The sequence below is a fragment of the Chanodichthys erythropterus genome, chromosome 10 (assembly GCF_024489055.1).
Source record: "Chanodichthys erythropterus isolate Z2021 chromosome 10, ASM2448905v1, whole genome shotgun sequence".
Lineage (NCBI taxonomy): Eukaryota > Metazoa > Chordata > Actinopteri > Cypriniformes > Xenocyprididae > Chanodichthys > Chanodichthys erythropterus.
Window position 1 is genome coordinate 5967992 of NC_090230.1, and position 21767 is coordinate 5989758.

Consider the following 21767-nt stretch of genomic DNA (forward strand, 5'->3'; position numbering starts at 1 on the left):
TCATCATCATGTCCTTACTGCATATCAACGTCTTTTCTATAGTAAAAGTAGGCCTACTGTACTGCTAAAAAAACTTTCACTGTTCAGCTTCAAGACTCGACCAGCAGAGTATGTCCTCTCGATTCCAGAGACCACTAAAATAGAGATGAATCATGATTCAATTCCCACACACACAAAAAACAATAACAAACAAACAAAAAAAAAAAACAATATTTAGCCTACCGTTTCACACCGGTGGAGATGAACAGACTCGATTCCAAAAGAGGTAAAATCCGTTTCAATGCTTCTTCAATGGCGTATAAGACTGTTGTTTAAACCAAATTTCTTCTCGTCTGGTTATTGCTGTAGGTCGGTGTGATGTTTTCATTCGTTTGTTTATTCACTCGTTCCTTTAACGCTCGTCAAACGAGAAGGAATTGGAAAATGAGGATGAATTATTCCTGGCAAATCCACAGGACGACTGCGCAGCGCTTGATTGTAAGTTCTGTTTTGAGTCTTTATGACGAAGAAAATCAAATTAAAAAAGAAAGATAAAAATGAAACTACATGACGACAGTCAGGAGCGGTCACATGTCGAGGGTTTCGGCAGGCTCGCGCATTAATGAAGAGGGTTCTTGAAGAAATGGTGTCTACTCAGCGTATGTTATCGGAGTGTGAGCTGCTCTGCACTTGCTGTGTAACTCAGTGTCTGGGCTTTGAAGGGGTATGCAGGAGGAGGAGAAGAAGAAGAAGGAGGAGGAGGAGGCATGTACCTTCACACCCCACCCCTTACACGACTCCACCTCACTGCTACTGTCCACTGACTTGACATGACAAAGCACACGATAGATAGATAGATAGATAGATAGATAGATAGATAGATAGATAGATAGATAGATAGATAGATAGATAGATAGATAGATAGATAGATAGATAGATAGATAGATAGATAGATAGATAAGCAAATAGTACATTATTAAAATGCTAATAGAAAAAAAAACATTCAACATATTTATAATAAGCACTGTAATTTTTTATAAATATATAATATATTTTCAATTTTTAACACATATATATATATATATATATATATATATATATATATATATATATATATATATATATATATATTTGTAATATGTAAAACTTTAAAAATCAGCAAATACTTTATTATTTGTTATAAAATGCTTAACATGCTTATTATTGTCATTGAAATATTTAAGTAACATAGCAAATATATAATTATATATAACATTTTTATTATTTATTAATAAATATGATGATGATTACATGTTAAATATTTTTGATATTATATAAAACATTTATATATATATATATATGACTTTGATTAATGACATTAGCACATATCACATGATAAAAATGCTTTTCATTATTATTTATTATTTTATTATTATTAATGTAATATATATATATATATATATATATATATATATATATATATATATATATATATATATATATATATATATATATATATATATACAACATTATTACAATGTTAAATTATTATTATTGTTGTGTTACACGTTTTAATATATATAATATATATATATATATATTGTCCCCAAGCATATATATATATATAAATTATATAAATTATATGATATAATTAATGATATGATATGATATAATTAATGATAATGATAATTATTATAAACAGATATAAATAGATAATTGATATTGTGTTTCTGTATTTTTCACACTTTCTTATCCCATGTTAAAGCTTAACCTTACTTTTTCCCTGACTTTGACGGGACATGTCTTACCAGGATAGAGTAAGATAAGGTTTCTTATTCCTCATGAGGTCTACAGGCCCCTATATGTCTCAAACAGGTCACATAATCCCCTTAGACACAGAGATATCATATACACAATGTTTGTATCAATAACAGGTAAGATATCATCAGCAGTACACCTTGGCGCTAGAGCTATTTTTTAGTGAATCAGCCAACATTTGAATTGGACGGTGAATACCCAGATTTGAAGGGAAACAAGGAGACCATTGGTCCATGGTGTTTATGCTTTTTTTCTGCAGAGGATAAGATTATCAACATCTCCACAGTTTCTCATTCTGCAATCAATATCCAGCAATTTCTGGATATAAAGGGGGCCATCTAAGAGACAACCTGGGGTGGCTATCACAGATCAATAAAGGCCATCTTTAATAAGGGCGAATGTCCCCAAGCAGTACCTGAGATCACATTTAAAGGAAATAGTCCAAAAGCATCCAGACATTTGATTGATGTGGTAACACCTGGAAGCTTCCAGAAAGGTTGATTAGAAAAATATAGCTGGCCAGTAAGCAACCTTACTGCATAGTTTATAGTAGCTATATATCTCTGCCTAAAAATTATACAAATCACTAGTAGACCTATTTAATCTAAATTCAAAACTTTTTGCAACAAAATCTGAATTGCTCTAGAACTGCTCCAACTGCATGTCATTAGTGGTACTGCAAAAAAAAAAAAAAAAAAAAAAAATCCCAGTTCTGGTCAGATTAATTACAAATTGTAGTCTATTACTAATTACATGATTAAAAAAAAAAAAAAAAAAAAAAAAGATAACTTGTGATAACTTTTAATAACATAATAAATAACTTGATAACATATTGATATAAAACAAAGAATTTTTATTCAATTTTTTGTTATCAACAACACAATGTGCATTAAACATTACAATACATTATGCCAGGGCTTTGTTAAGAAAATGCATGGGGGGTTGTAGAGAAAATGTAAAAGATAAAAAAGAAGAAATAGGAAGAATCAATACATTTTGAATAATTTACTGCCATTTTTTGAATATTGTGTAATTATGTAATAGATAAAAAAGTAACTGTATTCTGATTATGAGTATATTAAAATGTAATATAATCTAATTACAAGTATTGTAATTTTGGAATCTGATTACATAATCCAGATTACAAGTAAAGCCAGGGACACACTTAATGACTAGCTAAAGCATTCTAAGCCAGAGCTCAACACACAAAGACACAATGTTTCCTTCAGCTTGCAGCCTTGGACTGAAGCAGATTTAAATACTTACACGGCATTTAAACACCAACTGTAAACACCGACTGAATGTAACTGGCTCTGACTTGGCACATTTGGGCATGATCAGTTGTAAGTATCAAATGACATTCCTAATCGGTCTTACGATCATTAAGTGTGTTCAGGGCTTAATCAATTACCTAGCACTGGATATTCTGCTAAACATCTTCTTTTGTGTCTTGGTTGAAGTTTCTAGTATGCCTAGTAAGACCTTGATTAGCTGGTTCATGTGTGTTAAATTGAGTTTGGAGCTGAACTCTGCAGGATAGTGGCGCTACAGGGCTGCATTTAACTCCACTTTTAGACATACACTCACAAACTTCCCTAAGCACTTCCTCTCAGGGAAATCCTCATTGCCATTTTTCAGTACATTCGACTTTGTCAAGTAGACGAGGGAAGTTTACCCTTGATGTCTCGATTTTGACCCATGGAGTGGGTCTACTAAATATGTACACTTCAGGCAGATCCGTAGGCCACAATGCAACACGTCACAGCAGGTCACACTTAATTTACTCACACGACACAACTCTCTAATGTATGAAATTGGAGTTATGACATTTAACCACATTATACTTATAATATATATATATATAGGGCTGCATTTAACTGGGCTGCATATATATATATATATATATATATATATATATATATATATATATATATATATATATATATATATATATTTATATATATATATACAGTATATACACATATAGCTTAAGTCAAAAATGAATTGGTTTTTGAGGAAAACATTCCAGGAATTTATAGTGGACTTCAACAGGGTTCAAAGGTCCAAACTGCAGTTTCAGTGCAGCTTCAAAGGACTCTACATGATCCCAGACGAAGAATAAGGGTCTTATCTAGTGAAGCGATTGGTCATTTTTAAAAATAATAATAATAAATTATATACTTTATAACCACAAATTATCAGCTTACATTAGCTCTGCAAAGAAAAAAAAAAAAAAAAAAAAAAAAGGTAAAACAACAATGTAGGACAATTTTCAAGTTTGAGGAAAAAATTAGATGACAGTTTAAGACCTACCAAGGTACTTCCGCCTACGTCACGCATGACCTTTCAACATGATTACGTAATGTGTGCCGCATTGCAGAGCTAGTGCAAGATGAGCATTTGTGGTTAAAAAGTATATATTTTTTAATTTTTTTTTACAAAATGACCAATCATTTCACTAGATAAGACCCTTATTCCTCGACTGGGATCGTGTAGAGCCCCTTTGAAGCTGCACTGGAACTGCAATTTGGACCTTCAACCCGTTTGAACCCGGTTGAAGTCCACTATAAGGAGAAAAATCCTGGAATCCTTGTACATCGTTGTCATATAAACGTTCACTAAATACACTAGACACCGGTGGGACTAATCAGTTAATAGTTACCAAACAGGAAGGAATTAGAAAATAAGGAGACAGGAACTAATCTGAAAGGAAACATAGGAACATGAACAAAAACACAAAGAAAATTACATGACCCTGACAGTCTCACATTTTTAAATGCAAAAGCACATTATGTGTGAATGGGCCTTTACAGATTTGAAATGACATGAAGGTGAGTAAATGATTTTTAAAAGCACTATCTCTTTAAATAATTTCAGATGCACCTAATCAGTTTTCTGTGCACAGGTAAATTAATCTTCTTTAGGAATGTTAAGTATTTGAGGAAAATAAATGACTGGTAAGCTCATTCAATACCTCTATCAGATGTTTTCTTCTTGCTAATAATATATATATATATATATATATATATATATATAGCAAATGCCAAATTGTGGTACATAAACTACAGTGGAGCACAGTTATAGGTTAGTCAGAGGAGTGTATCTAATGTAAAGTGACAAAGCAATGTCCCTGAGAGCAGTCACGTTTGCAGGGCTTCAAATCCTATTTGTTTTTTTCACTTAAGGTATTAAAAAGGAATGACAAGCCAGAAACAATACTGTTCTTGGCTCTTTTCGATACAATTTTATGAGGTAGTGATAACTAATACTGTACAGCTATACTGTATGCATGTCCCAGCAACCTACTAATAACATTTTACAGAGTCATAGAGAATGAATATGCCAAAGGGGTGGTTGATTATGATTTCACTTTTTTAACTTTAGTTAGTGTGTAATGTTGCTGTTTGATAATAAACATCATCATCTGCAAATTTACAATGCTCAAAGTTCAATGCAAAGGGAGATATTTTCTTTTAAAGAATTCTCTGTTTAAGGATTACAACAAACAGCTGGTAAGGACTACAACGAGCTTCTTCCCGGGTTAATGACATGACTCTGACATTACCCCACACACAGCAAGGTGCGTCCTCGCACAGTAAACTATACAGCGATGGAGGGAGGGTGGGGGCTCTGGAGGAGGATGAGTAAGGGACCACTGACGGCTCTCCTGGATGGATCCTTGGGGCTGATGGATGGAGGCGGAGCTGGGCGAGGTGGACATCACAGTGAAACCGCAGGGACAATAGCCCAGGTTGACATCACAGGCCCGGAAATCTAAGGCAATGCCGCCTGATTGAGGGACTGAGGTGAGGACGGAGGCCTGGCAGAATGGGGTGACAATGGAGGGAGCGAGGAACAAGGCGGAAACAGAGGGAAAGAGGACCCCAGTGAAGCTGGATGGGTGGAGGGCTGAGGCACAGCCGGAGGCCCGGAAGTCCATAGCAAAACCAAGGTGACAAGAGACCAAGGTGGAGCCGGAGGGACGAGGGAGCCCAGTGGAGCCTTAAGTTTTGTTTATACTTTTGCCTGGCTCTGAACCACGAGCCTCCATTGACTGCGCATACTCCTCCCCAAATGGATGAGACATTTATACGTGACACACTCGCAGTTGAACAATTCTTTGAAATAACGGCGTGACTCGGAGTAATTGTTCTCTAAACCATCAGGAAGCAGAGAGATGAAAAGAAGTATGGAACACGTGACAATGTTTGTTACACTTCATCAAACCCATGCTACAAAAGAACCAAAAAAACATGTAAAACTCAGTAAACCTTGAGATTATTACTTGTGACATTAGAACAAAACATCTGGATATGAGAACATGCATTTAAAACTATATTAAACAACAATCTCTTAAATATTTTCTAATTTCATTAAACATTATTTAATTTCATGAACATTTTTATTAAACATAGACCTTAATTGTCATTAAAAAGGCTTGTTTTTGCTATTGTAGGCTCATTTTGTAGCGCAAACTGGGTGCCTGTAAGATGTCGGTACAGACGTAACTGCTCGGGCAGAATAGGCTTGAAGTAGGGCATCTTCGGAAATGGAGTTGCCATGCCAAATGGAGTCAAATGGGGCCGAAGGACTGACCGACCAAGGTGGAGACACCAGTCTGGAGGCCCGAGATTCACAAAACTGAGTTGGTGGTGAAGTGGCCCGAGGCAGAGCCGAATAGCTGGCAGTAATCACCAGTGAGGGTGGAGCTGAGAAGCTGTGACACCAGTGGAGCGGGTGAGTGACTGTGACCTGACGGAGCCAGCAGAGATAGAGACAACGGAACAGGAAGGTAGCATTGGAATATTGAACATGTGACTTTGAATGAGTTCAGGGGTGGGAGCTGGCTCTGCAGTGAAATTAATCAATGGTTTCAAAAGCTCAATTGTGGACTCTTGCGCTAGAACTAAAGCATCGCTGGATCTGGCGATATGCTCCGGCCTCTGGACGGATGTGGCGACTGGCTCTGGGATGGACTCTTTGTCTGGCTCTGACTCTGTGGTTGGAGGTGGCTCACGCTCATGGTCTGTGGCTTGGCGGGCTGGGACGTCAACTCTGTGGTGTAGGTCTTCTCTTGCTGTCTGGGACACTCCGTGCTGGGATATTTAATCCCTTCTGGCGCAGGCAGAGAGATTGCTACTGGTGTTGGAATATGTGCATGGGAGTCTGAGATAGTGGTGTCACTCTCGACTACTCCCACGGTGAGGGAGGATAAGCATATCCGAATTATCCGAAACAGAATTCAGTCTAAATCAACTTTATTCCAGCAAGAGAAATATGTAGAAGAATCTCAGGAGAAACATATCTTTCCACACATGTTATCAATGTTAACAAATCACTGACAAAGAACTGAACAAAACAGGGGGTGCTTAGACGAGTAACAAGGTAACTAATTAGATGACAAGTGAAAGTAATCATTACTTCATGAGAAACCAAGGAAACTAACAAAGGTGAGGAGAACACTAAACTTAAAGGATATACAGGAAACTGAAACACATGACCAAAAACACAATGAAACCAAACATAACTCTAAATCCGAAATCCTTATACATGTTGTATGATCATTCATATATTTATTTATTTATTTATTTACAGGGCTTGACATAACAGCTGCCAAATGCGGGTAGATTTCAGCTGTGGCGGGTAAGACAGCCACTCCCACTAACCACTTTGGCGGGTTGAATATAATTTCAGCCTACAACCAAATCAAAGGTAGCCAAGCTCATCTTATCACAAAATTACATTTCAATCACAATTCTTTATCGATTAACTTTCAGTTAGTGAAGGCAGGATAGTTGGAATCGCATTGAATGGCACACAACATAAGCGCTCTGTCGCGCGCGCCATCGGTTCTGTTCTCCTTGTGTCTGAATACTCGAATAGCCTACTCAAATACACGCACACACAGATGTCAAAACGCCCATCGTGCGGAGTATCTCGCGTGAATACAGTTGGTTATGGTTTAAGTGGACGTAAACAGGTGGGTAAAAACTGGATATGTGTTAGTATATATTAAGTCCATGCATTCAGCCACCCAAATGAATACCTGTCTGTCATAAACGTTAATCAAACATCAAAAGATGTTAAATAAATGTATAGGCTACATGTTAAAGAAACCTACTGTAACTGATTTTTTTTATTATTATTATCATTTACTGTTGTATTTGTAATTTGCTTCTTTGTTCTTTTTTATATAGCCTAACAAAAATAACTTTCTCATATTATGCTCGTATTGCCCACCCCTTGCCCACATAGTGCATACCTGCTGATATACAATATAGTCTTGATTTGGGTGGTCAGTCTGCATTTGAAAGTTTGAAAGGGTTTTAAATCTTCTGAATCAAGTAAAATGACTCAAAATCAAGTAATTTAAGCATGCCAAAGTCAACTTTAATCATATAAAATGTAATCTCCCAACAGCCAAATTGTGGCCAGTGAAAATGCTGAGTGGTAACTTTGGAAAAAAAACATTAGCCATATATATATATATATATATATATATATATATATATATATATATATATATATATATATATATATATATATATATATATGCTCAGGTCAAAGTGTCTGAATAATTTTTGGTCCCAAATGTTTTTATCAGTTTTACTGGTAGTCCACTGTATGAAGAATCTTTGGGTATAATATGTCACAGTTTACTTTATGTTGCTATCCTCACTTACATCAATGAACTATAGTGTCCTGTACTCACTAGTAATATATAATATATCATAATGAGAATCATCAGTAATGAGAATCATCAAAGCAAATAATTACATTTAGAAGCAAACTCTAAAGTAAACCAACTGAAAACTCTTCAGTAATAAGAATGGTTGGATAAAATGGGCTTAATTATCAAAATAATTGTTTTATGAAAATAATTATATGACTATATAAATATATAATTATATATAATATATAATTATAGAAATATATCTTTATTTTCAAAATGATATATACAAAAAATATAAATCCTCCTAAAAAAAAAGGAGCTTTTGTGCAATATATCATTTACTTTACCTTTATTGTACTGTGTGTGAAATATGACCCTGAGATTCGCCCACTTTATTTCATTATCGTTAGATAAAAAAATTACTGCAATTGTCGCTCACATAATTCTATCCATCTATAATAAACAACTGAATACTGTGAAACATCAGATTTGTGACAAACAAACATGCCCATTGCAATTTAGTTATGCAGATCATACCGTATCATAAAAGCCAGCCATCAGACTGGGTCTCAGCTGTTCACATCTTTAGTTTGGCTGTATGGGATTCTGAACGTTTCTACACTGCCAAAGGATTTAGTTTGTTCACAGTAGTTCTTGAAATCAGAAAGCAGCAGCACTCAGCATTAAGCATCTGCTTGCCTGGGATATAGAGTGCCATGAATATTTAATACAGAGGATATGTTTACTGCTCAGGTTATGTTTAAATGCATTGGCTAGAAAATGACATCTACATGCTTTGACGCATGAACGTTTGCTCATAATGCGTGTGTCTGCTTTAGTTTTGGCTGCACAGTTGAGCACACACCTAGATGTAAGTCTACGTTCATTTTGCGCATGCCTACCTGCGACGGACTGCTTTGTTTTCCGCTCCAGAGGCGATTAACCCAGTCACACTAGGACATCTCGATGAACATGATGTCTTTCTGATTAATAATTTATTGCCACTACAAATGGGCTCTATGCTGTATGAGGAAAGCTAGTAGACAGACAAAGAAGACAGCTGAACGCCCCAAAAACTTGGCATCATTGCTCTATAGCAACTGTTCCAATTAGGACATTTGCACATCTTTTACGGTCATCAGGATGGCATCTGTTTTTTTTTTTTTTTAAAGGCGCCTCTGTTGGTCAATTTATTTGTAGAGTGGCCAAAAATGTCTCAATTACTAGGTTAAATGAGTTCAGTGAAGCATGGGAGGACATGGCTTTGTTCATCCATGTCTGAAAAAGAAAAACAGCTGCAAAATATGAATGCTGACATATGCAATGTGGCAAGCCCATAATGCATAGCGTCAATCTGTGCGGCTTCCCTCTTAGACTAGAACAGTTTAGTCGGATGCATCACACAGAAAAACAAAAACACATTCAGATTCATAAATGAAATTATCATATCTTTGTGGGTGGCCTGTCCTGACATGCAATATATTCCACATGCAATTGCGAAAATGTAGCGCTCGGCATCAATTATAATCCTGATAATATCAGTTTTGAACATAAACAATGTGGCGCCTAAAGTTATTAATTTTAAACCTAGCAGTCATATATATGTCATATTGATCTATTCTTTTAAAACACTATCACTGCCTTGGAAAAAACATTCAGCCTGAGGTAAGTAAGGAAGTAAGTAAGTAAGTAAATGAATGAAGGAATAACAATTTTAACAAAAACAATTTTAAAACAACTGTCATTTATTTAAATGATTTTTAAAATTCTTTTAAAACACTAAAACTGCATTGATAAAAAAAAAATATTTCGACATACATACATAAAACAATTGTAACATAAAACAATTGTAACAAAAAACAATGTCATCTATTTAATGACTACTTTGATAGAGCAGGTACTTTCAACACACACACACACACACACACACACACACACACACACACACACACACACACTGTTAGAAATGACAGATTGAATCACATTAGCATCTAAATGGTGTGTCAGAGGCCAGCGAATCACATAAATATGTAATCTCTGTGTTATATATCCTATTAGAACGCACACCTACTGTTAGAGAAGCTACATCATTAACTCGTATTTAAAGACAAACGCTTTCATAATCCATCACTCATCTAGTTAAAAACACTTAAAAGCACTTTGTTTGTTACCACTCATAGGAATCAGAATGTGTTGTTGTGACATGTAAATTTAGTCAAACAGATGCAGGCAATGTGGATGTGTTATTATGTTAAAATCTGGGTGTGATGTTTAAAATGTTTAAAAACATTTTAACATTTTAAACTGAAGCATGGCACTTATTCTGTATGCTTTCAAACAGTAGAGTTTCCAGCAAAATTAAAACGCATGAACTGATAAAAATATGGCATCAACGCTGTGTAAATTTCTTTAGATAAAAGCATCAGCCAAATGCATAAATAAACCCTTTAGAGGGTAGTTGAGAAATGGACATAACAAAATACATCAAAAATGTATTTATTCATTTTTATTTTATTTTGCATGTATGTTTATAATCTTAAATGCGGAAAAAATAAAAAAATAAAAATAAAATCATTGGTTAACCCATATTCCGGAATCATACAAAAGACAGACTGGTTTTAGCTAAATGCACTTTTCTTTTTTTTCTTTGTCGGTTGTTAAGTAAGAACTGAGAAAATTAAAATTGGAATTGATCAAACTAAAAATCATAAAGAATTTATGTGTTCCCTAAATAGTTAGTTCATCCAAAAATGACATTTCTGTCCTTAAGTACTTCTGTACTTTTTTCATCTTTGGAACACAAATTAAGATAGTTTTGATGAAATCCAAGATATTTCTGATCCCCAAGAGAATGCAACGTAATTACCACATCCAAGGTCCAGAAAAGACATCATTAAAACAGTCAACATGACTACAGTGGTTCAACCTTAATGTTATGAAGCAACAAGAATACTTGCAAAAACAAAACAAAAATAACGACTTTATTCAACAATTTCTTCTCTTCCCTGTCAGTCTCCGACACTGTTTACATTATATAGACAGTGCAGCGCTTCCAGGTTCTACATCAGAACATTCTGGTAGAGGACTAGAACTAACTGTTATGAGTATTTCAAACAATTGATCTTCAAGTTGCTTTAAACACTAATGCTAAAATTATATCTTTTTATACATGGCCTTAAGACAAATTTGTTTTTGATTTAATTTGCTTTTAACTGTTTTCTCATTCTTAAAAAAAAAGAAAAGGTGTTAATATCATTCAGCAAGTTGTAGACATCAGCAGTTGGGTTCAGAAAATCCATTGCCAGACATACATTCGAGCAGCTGAGCAAACAACAAGGGAACAATGAGAACTAATCACTCTGATTATGCCTGTGCAGACGCTCACGTACAAAAACCCACTTTCACACCCACGTTTCTCACGTTTCTTCCCAGTGCAACCTGAGCGCACAAAAGACGACATCTAATGGGAGGGTCACCCTCAGGTAGCTGGAAGGCTCTGATATCATATGACAAGGAGCCAAGATAAACATCTGAATGGACATGTTGACTTGTAAAAGAAATGGAGGTTTGGAAGAAGGTTTTAAAGGGGCAGCACCTGTCTCCTTAGCAAATTAAAGACTTGTGGGTTTGAGGACATTTTTATTGCTCAGGAGTGAAAATTCTGTCATCATGTTGTTCCAAACCTATTTGACTTCTGTGGAGCATCTTAGAATTTAACAACATATACTGAAAATCAGTGTTTTAGACCCCACTGATTTTCATAGATAATGACAGAATTTCCATTTTTAGGTGAAAATGTCAGTTTAACCTTTGTATTATGTTGGAATTCTGGGTATTCTACGATTTTTATGTTGTGGGTCAAATTGGATTTAATACAATTCACGAAAAATCACTATGAGGAAAAAAAAAATCTGGTAAAATGGTAAACCTTTAATATTAATTCTTGTCACACATTACAACAAAAGCAATAAAAAACAAAACAAAAACAAACTATTTAACAACCGTTTTTACCTTTTTTTTTAAGTATGGATATTACAAACAGTATTGTAACTATTTTTTATTTAAAATTGATTTTTTTCTGTGATCTCAACTACCAGCAAAATTAACATTCTTGAACTGACAAAAATGTATACCCTCAACGCAGTGTTTCTGGGGATAAAGGTTTCTGCAAAATGCATACATATAGATTTAAATACCCTCAGAGGGTAGCTGAGAAACTGAAATTAAAAAATACATAATTTTTTTTATTTTTTTCATTTTGGGTCTCTGCAGCTGTGGTTAACCATGAAATTGGGGGTCAAATTGACCCATGAATGTCAAAATCAACAGAAATTTTATACATGCGTTACACAACACCTTAGATGGTCAAAATTTGCAGGCATGTTCATGACCCTAAATAACAAATTGCCACAAAAGTTTAGGTTAATCAAAATATTTCAATTAAATAATAACTCAATTTTGCATTTTGGATCAAATTGATACAGAGGTTAAGTACTTTGTCTGATATGTTCCTAAACATAAAATAAAAAAGACATACAGTAAGAGCTAGAAAATGAATGTAGGTAGTATAGCTTAGATCATTGAGAACAAGAATGTTGGAGTTGATATTGAGATCTTGTGATTGGAGACTTCTGAAAGTCTACAGTATGTTGGTACCTAGGGTCTGTTTCCCAGGAGACAAATCTGAGAAGTAGGAGACGGAGGAAACAAATGAGATATCAAAGAGATTTTATTCATGATCTTTCTTTTCAAAGATCTGTTTCATATGATCCTTCTTAACACTATTAGTACCTATTGAAATGCATCTGTACCTGTAAATACCTGGAGGTAACAGGATCAGCCCTAACTTGTGTACCTTCTGCAATGGGAAAATTGGTAAGACCCTCATTATCCTACATGTAACACCCCTCGATCTTCTCCTCTTCGTTCCCTTGGGGCACAAGGACGGGTCACTAAAGTTTCTAAGTGGGGCGACATGTGGAGCCAAGCCATTGATCTTTTGTTTTGGAGATTCCTTCAAAAGCCAGGACCTAACATTGGTATTTTCAGCCAATCTGTGGAATTCCAGCCTTTTGTAGTCACCTGAGGCCTTTCTTTTGAGAGAAGCATGTACGTCCACAGGGCACCAAAACTAGAAGCGTCTCACCTTGCTTATCAGTTGTTCTTTCATTAAGAAGCTTGTTTATCCCCAAACATTCCCCTCTGTTTAGTAGAGACCAAGGGAATGCTTGCTTAGTGCCAAGAGATCCCTTAAGGGAAACCTCAAAAACAGCACCCTAAAGCCTTCGAGCCATGGAGGCATTCCACAAATTCAATCCCAGACGGTGTTGCAAAATATAGTCACCTCCCTGAGACACATCTGAAAGGGGTTAGAGTTTTTGTAGCTGCGCATATCATTATTCAGCCTGAAAATTACTGTCATTGTGCACTGGAGTGGGTTGCAAAAGCAAAGCCCTTAACTCCGTTCTCCGTTATATGATGTCACTATCTTTGTAAAGCAGAAAAAAGACACTCGAGGGACTCTCTGGGTGTTGGGCGTATTCAATGAGCCATAAAGTAAATAGTAAATAATTGGCTCTTTTGAATCCTTTATGGGAATTCTTGGCCATAAATGCATTTTTCAACCAGATTGTGAGCGAGCTACTTTGAGAGGAGTGTGGCAGATACACTTCTTTGAATGCAAGCGTATGATCCATCGATTTGAGAGTAAACAAGAGCATCTCAGAGCCATAATTTACATTTTGTTAAACCAACATTTGCAGCCTCACTCCCAGTAGTCCTGTCCAAAGGCAAGGCAAAAATCAGTTGCCTTGGATCTCGGCTATCTCACGATGACATTTTAGTGAAGCCTGGGGCTGTTTGTGCGTATCAAGCTTCTGATCAATTCCCAAATCATAGTTCCACTCAATAGGAAAGGACTTATTACTTGCCTGAGACCACAATAAAGCCCAAGCTCTAGCTGCACCGGAGCCGTACAGATGACGCAAAATGCTGAAACCGGCTGTCTGGGAATGTCAAGTTTGCCCAGACTACAGTCTTGCGTGTACACAAGCCAGAGAGTAACGTCTCTGTTTCTATGGTGATGATTTTGTAGTACAGTAATTACATTAGATTGTGATAATTTAAATGAATTAGATGAATCGCATTATGAGATGGTAGCGTAATGCTGTTTCGCTGTTATTAAATCTAGCCCTGCATTAAGGGCTATTTCTTGTCGTACGCTTGTACGTTATTATGAATAATAAATACATGTTCAATTTAATTATACAAAATCACTTTTAAAATTCCAACCTTATTATCAAAGATTCCCAAATGCCTGTTCAAGACCTTCAGGATGCTTATGCTTATATGACTCATAATACTATAGGTACATGCTGTACTTGAGGGATTCAATTGAATTTAATTCAATTGAATATGTCTGGAATTAATTTACAATGCAAATCTTGTGGGATAGCAACACTGCTCTAGGTCGAGGGAAGGACTAAAAGTGAACATTAGAGGTTAAAATGATGGAATGTTGCTAGGCAACATATAATTTGGCTCTGTTATCTTGCATGCATGTCATTACCCAAAATTATGGTTCTACATTCTAATTATATGTTTAATTGGTGCATGTGAACGCAGCATCATGTGAGGCCAAAAGTGCATGTTTTATGAAGAGGGTCATGGAGGATAACTGCCAAACCAGTACAATAATACTGTTGGATGGGAGAGAGCAGTAGGAGAATTTTGTTTGTTACACGGGCGCAAAATGTCTTTCGAACATTTCATTGATTGGCCTAAGTGGAAAACAAAAAACAATGTCAAAAAAAACAAAACAAAAAAAAAACCCTACATTTAGTGATCGATTTATTATTGTTTGCACTCCTGAAATGCACATAACCAAATAAAATGCCAACTTCACCAACAATAGAAAGCGTACTGGCATTTTTATCATGTGAGCACTATGTTTCCTATATGTGTGTAGTTATTATTGTGCAAAACATGGTTATTATCGCCAACAATTAATTAAAAACATTTTTGGTCATTTAAATAAAGCTGAAATAAAATAAAATAAAACAAATATTAAATGAAAACTTTTTTAAGTCAATTAAAATTTAATTGAAGGTCTAAAATACTAACCGGAAATTAATAAAACCTAAAATTAAAATAAAAACAATCAAGCAAACAAACAAACAAATAATGTTTAAAGCTCACTGCAAAATTACTAAAAATTAAACTAAAATTAAAACAATACTGGAAATACACAAATAAAAGCTAATTCAAAATATAAATAATATTATATATAATGTAAATAAAGACAACATTACACTGTATAGTTATATGAACAAATCTTTTTTTTTTTTTTTTTCAATTGTCAAGAGGACAATTATACACATTTGAATGAAGCAAAAAAAATAAACAAATAACTCCATATAATAACTAAAAATGATTATAAATTATCAAAGATAGGTGGCGTATTTTTGACAAAATTAAGTAGATGACCCCAGTTTTTATACAATTTTTCAGTGGAACCTCTTAATGCAAACTTATTTTTTTTAATATATAGAAAAGACAACAAATCCTCTAACCATGAAAAAGGAGGAGCAGATTTAGAAGACTTCCAGTGAAGTAGAATTCGTCTGCGAGCTATCAATGAGGCAAAGGCAAGAACGTTAGCATACTTTTTTGTGTTTTTATTTAAAACCAATGGGACCCCAAAAATAGCAATCAGAGGGCATGGTTCAAGGGAAATATTCAAAATTTTAGAAAAAGTATCAAAAAAGGAATACCAAAAATCGTCCAGCTTTGAATAAGAAAAAAACATATGGGTATGATCAGCAGCAGCCAGAGAACACCTATTGCAAGTGACATACACACTTGGAAATAGCTTACTTAATTTGAGGTTTGTAAAACGGATTCTATGGAAAACCTTAAATTGAATCAGACTTAGTCTGGCGCAGGATGAAGAAGAGTTAACCCTGCCAGCAGCCAGTTCCCACCATTCCAAATCCAAACTACGTTTTTCTTCCCATTGATGTTTAAAACGAGAGGATGATAGCAAAACATAAGGAAGAATTAAATTGTATAAAACGGATATAGAACTCTGTTTCTGTAATAAGCACATCTCATATAAACACGGTTCAGGCAAGTCTGGAAAAGAGGGACAATGGGAATTAACAAAGTTGCGTGCTTGAAAAAAAACGAAACAAATTAGACTGTGGTAAACTGAATTTTTATATGAACAAATCTTGTGCACTACAACCATCAAAATTAAAATCATAATTACAAAATTAGAAATGACTAATGAAAATGTTCATAGAAATGACAAATGAAAAAAATTATACAAATAAATTAAAAATAAATCAAACAAAATTATTTAATAATGACATCAAGCTGTTTACATTTGATTATACCACTAAAAAGTACATTTTAATGGTCAGATGTGGTGGAAATAGTTCCTTAAGTTAACAACTCAGTTTTGACAGTGTAAACATCAACAAAACAAAATAATCAAATTCAGAAATAACCAACATGTGCTAATGCTGTTGTACTTAATTCCCATTTCAAACACGGCTAGTGAAGAAAGAAACCAATGAAACTTAAACAACTGTGTAATTGGGAATTACAGACAAATATAGTATACTGTCTCTAAAAGCACTTAAGGAGGCACTTTTCACTGCTTCTGTCCCATCAGTCATGTTTAAAAGCCTAAGAGCAGGAACCTATTTTTCAGAAATGAATCCTTTTGCACGACTTGCTTTTGGGTAATTTTCTGCTCAAGATAAAAATGCATTGATTTCACATTGCATCTGTGCACATTTTCATGGTTGTAGTAATCCATTGACCACCTGTTCACCCCCTCCATGGCGCTGAGGCCTAAGTAACTCAGTCACGGCTGCTTAAAACTTATTGAACCATGGAGGAAAGGTCAACCCCCACTGAAACCTCGCCTACCATCCAACCCAATGAATTCCACATACTCCCACAGTCAAAGTATGGGACTAAGGCCTTGAACAGACTGCAGACTTCCATACGAGATAAAAAGACGTAGAATACTAAATGAACATGCCTCAACCATCTCAAAGTGTTCTTTTAGAATCCAGATCAATGAAATTTGGATGTTCTGAAGTAGCTCAATGGTGTGATTACTCGAAACCTTCTGCTCTTTGTAATTGCAAAGTGAGAAGAGATTGGCCCTACGCCACCAGGCCACCTCTGTTCCAGACTGTTATTGGCTGGTCATTGTTATTTAGATGTGCTGACAGGTTTGCACTCCCCCACCCTTTAATGCCACAGTCCCGATTGTGTTGCTTTGACCAAACAGATGCGCTTGAGCTGCAGTTAATTTTTTTTCCAGAACAATGCCTTCAACCCCTTCTTGGCTAAAAGCAAGCCTTACAAATCAGCTTCAAGCCTTAGCTTTCTTTTAAACAGCAGTAGTGAACGGGAACATGTAGCAATACATTTTCACATGAATTGGAGTTTCTATTTTGGTGTTGCTGGGCAGAGTGTTGTTTATAGGTGGTCTTGGTTTAACAAAAGAACAAGTTGGACCAACAAGACTAAGGTTGGGCTCTGAAGAAAGTATACACTTTAATAATTTAGTGCTGGTTTTGGGATGTACAAAGGGAAGATATCTACAACCCAAACACAGGGGCATTATTTCGAAATTTCACGAGCTAGAACAACTCGCATGGGGCTTTGAAAACACCTTCAAGAGACACAGAGAGAGCAGTTTGACCAGAGTTTGCTGTCTGTTTAGATTCTTTTACAGTTTACAGTGAGAACCTGGGGTACAACATGGATCCCCACTCATGAATCATAAATGTAGGGTTTGTCAGACTGAGCATGTTACATTCCTGTTTTACCCACAAATCAGCAATATGTCCGTAGAAATTATGAAATTTGTAAAACGTGAAAACAACCTGCATACATTGATCCAAAATTGATTCAGGTCATCTGTGGTATTCGTCAAAATACAGAACAGTAGGATTACCAGGTTACTATGAAATATTTGGCTCTACATTTTGTTAATTTTGTTACTTTTTGCATTTTGCTAATTGAACTCTGATGATTTGACTGAGAATATCTGGGCATACTTCTTGGCTTTGGTTAAAATTGAATATGCAGGTCCGGTGCCAGATTTGACTCTATGCCTAAAGCTGTAATGATCTGGAAAGGGAAGTCTTGCACAGAGAAGCTGGAATCACACTGTCCTCATTCACAGGTACCTGTTTTACTAGTGAGAGACATTAGTCATGACACCCCTTGTGCTTTTTCACCACTCTCCAAGCTGAGACTTGGCGCACAAAGCGGGGTGAGTAGCACATATTAATTGCCACTGAAGAAGACATTTGCTCATCTCACCTGGCGTTCCAAGGGATAAATGATGCGGAAGTGGACCGGACCTCTGATAAATCAGTGCCCAATCTGTACAGAATGATTGCTTGTATCTGTGGCAGGCCTGCAGTGGTTGACTAGATTGGACAGGCATATGGTACACGTTATCATGCAATATGAATTTAATAAAACAAGTACCGTAAGCACCCGTTTAAGGGTCTGATCCATCAGGAGCACCACTTACATGGAATTTCCACCCATCCTTGAGGGAAAGGTCCTATGTTTTTTTTGTTTTTTGTTTTTTTTTACTTTGGTGCACAGGGAGCATTGGTGATTCCTTTCTAAAACAACACTGCAGAACATTCTAATGATGCCAGTTCCAGAGGGTTTAATACCCAAAACGTTCTGTTTTAGAACATTTCAAACAGCTCATTCAACAGACGTGAGTGTGTTAACAGAAGAAGGTGCTGAGCAGCCGATGTGTGCAGGGACAGCTTTCAATGTCAGTAGGACAGACGCTTCTATGAATCTGAATGAAAAAGAACACTGACTTGACAGTAAACCAATGTAACTCCCCCTCTTAATGATTTCTGCTATTCTATGCTATTTGTTTCATTATTCTCACTTCTGAAAACTTCTGTACTGAAAACAGGGAAACAGTTGTCAGCAGTACAAATGGTAGTCCTGGTATTGCTCTTACCGCAGCATTGTTAAGGTCATCTCCTGGGTCTCATTGTCATCTCTGCTGTAAAATAAGTCTTTGAACTTCTACCATTAAGTAAATTCGAGCCCTTCAGTAGTGATGACACGGTCTCATTATTGAGGCTTCAGTGTGTAGCGCCAGATGCACTGACCCTTGGGGGTGTTCGGTGACAAGGTTGTGGAGATGATGTATATCTTACTGTGTGATCTGCTCTCATTTTCCTGCCTTATTACAGACTAGAGTCATTCAACTTTGCAAAGAAATTCTTGTGGAAAGGAGAACTGTAAACACTATAGCCAAAACAATCTCCTCTTTTCTAGTCAGGGGAATATATTATTTCCTTGTGAATCATCTATGTTTACTGACCCTTTCATTTGTTCTCACCTGCCTGTGACATGTGTTGTTGAGTTAGTTCACTGATTATCTATAGCACCATCATTATTTACAGCCTGTTCACATTAAATGCAACTAAAACACTAGAAAGTATAAAAATATTAATTTCTTTTGCCAAAACTATTCAGAACTGAGTTCAATGTCACATTTTTTGTCATGTTTGAAATGTTGGTGAGTTCTCTCTCTCTCTCTCTCACACACACACACACACACACACACACACACACATACACACACACGCACACACACATTCGTTTTTGTGAATTGTGGTGACATTCCATAGGCGTAATGGTTTTTATACTGTACAAACTGTATTTTCTATCCCCCTACACTACCCCTACCCCTACCCCTAAACCTAACCATCACAGGAAACTGTGCACATTTTTACTTTCTCACAAAAACTCATTCTGTATGATTTATAAGCCTTTTGAAAAGTGGGGACATGGGGTAATGTCCTCATAAGTCACTTCTTTTTTGTAATACCTATGTCATACCCATGTCATTATACACATTTGTGTATAATATTTATGAATTCAATAGACAGTAATCAAAAGGAAAAAGCTTCAGGAAAGCCTCTTTACACAAACAGAAAAAGGTGGACAGTTGCAGGCTGCTTTGTTTGACATTTTTGGGCATGAACGCTAGACATGGAAAAATACAGTGTAATTTCAATGCCTTTTATCTGGGCTGTTTTTCAAGCTTGCTGAGAGCCATATGGGCATCATGAGAAATATCTACTTTTCCAGAATCTGAATCTGTTGTTTGCAGTAATCCTCTTGTTTCAGAGAGCAGGCCTTTCGTTTATCTTTGTTTCAGGAAATACTTCTGCTATTGTCTCTTCATACAGGGGTTATATCTTCCTCCAAGGCGTCAATATGTTGGGAAGTTTCTCTGAGCACACTTTAAGTCTATTGAACCTTGTATCTCAGTGTAAGCATTCCCTACGAGGCAATTGATTTTAGCTTCAGTGAGCAGCCAATGGGAAAAAAATAAAATAAACACAATGTCTGGTGGAACATTAATAGGCTCTGTGTCGATTCATTCAAGACCTCACAAGTAATTTTCACTGAGGTTATGAAATTTCTATGGAAAAAGAAACCGCCAGTAGTTCTGAAGTTGGAGAGTTAAAGTAATGAAACAAAAAACCCAAATAATCTTCATCTTCACAAGCATGGCACAATGTACATGTACCTTTCATCTAAGCTTTCTGGAACCGAGAAATCAAAATATGTTTTGATAATACTGAGGTATAGGTGGGCCATTTCAGGAATGCATGGCTGAAATCCAGCTTACCTCACAGGTGTTTTCAGGTTAAGCCCCGCTGAGCCCACCACAGCAATCTTCATGAAATAACTATAAACCTCCTAGGGATTGATAAGAAGCCCTGTAACACCAAACAGTCTGACCTGGTCCCAAAGCTTTCTCGCTTATTCCAGTCTCGCTAATCTAAAAAGCCGAAACATGGGATTATTAATTTCCCCATATTTTAATCTTTCAACTGAGGACCAATTAATCATGAAACATGTTTGAGGTTTGTACGATTTCCTGCATCTCTCTTTGAATGGTTTCACATATTGTGTTCTTTCAGGTTCTCAATTGGTGGGTTGCAAAATAAAAGTGGGACACAGATTTGTTCTGATACACTGTACAAAACAATCGTAATTTTAACATAATTTTAAAATGCTATAGTAAAAGCCTGTTGATTGGTTAAAGATACCTTCCATGGTGAAAAACTGGAATAGATCTCATAGGACATTTCATGTAATTTTACTGTAAAACATTGTTAAATATACAGTTTTTGCAAGTGAAAAAACAAAAAAACAAAACTTACAGTATAATATACAGTGAAAAAAAACATAAATTGACATTCCAAGAATTCTCTGCGTGACTCTTCACAGT

General features: G+C 35.8%; 1 protein-coding gene across 6 annotated transcripts in view; it reads right to left on the reverse strand.

The window, feature by feature from the left end:
• The window catches only part of dag1 (dystroglycan 1), a 36525-nt gene extending 36170 nt beyond the window's left edge, over positions 1 to 355 (reverse strand). For 2 of the 6 annotated variants that reach the window (XM_067395879.1, XM_067395873.1), the window contains exons 1-2: positions 223 to 355; positions 63 to 134 (exon numbers count right to left, since the gene is read on the reverse strand). The gene's annotated coding sequence lies outside the window, so the exon portion shown is untranslated. Of the gene's footprint in view, positions 1 to 18; positions 135 to 222 lie in introns of all 6 variants that reach the window. The other 4 variants (XM_067395882.1, XM_067395876.1, XM_067395880.1 and 1 more) reach the window with 3 other exon arrangements.
• Between the last annotated feature and the right edge of the window lie 21412 nt (positions 356 to 21767).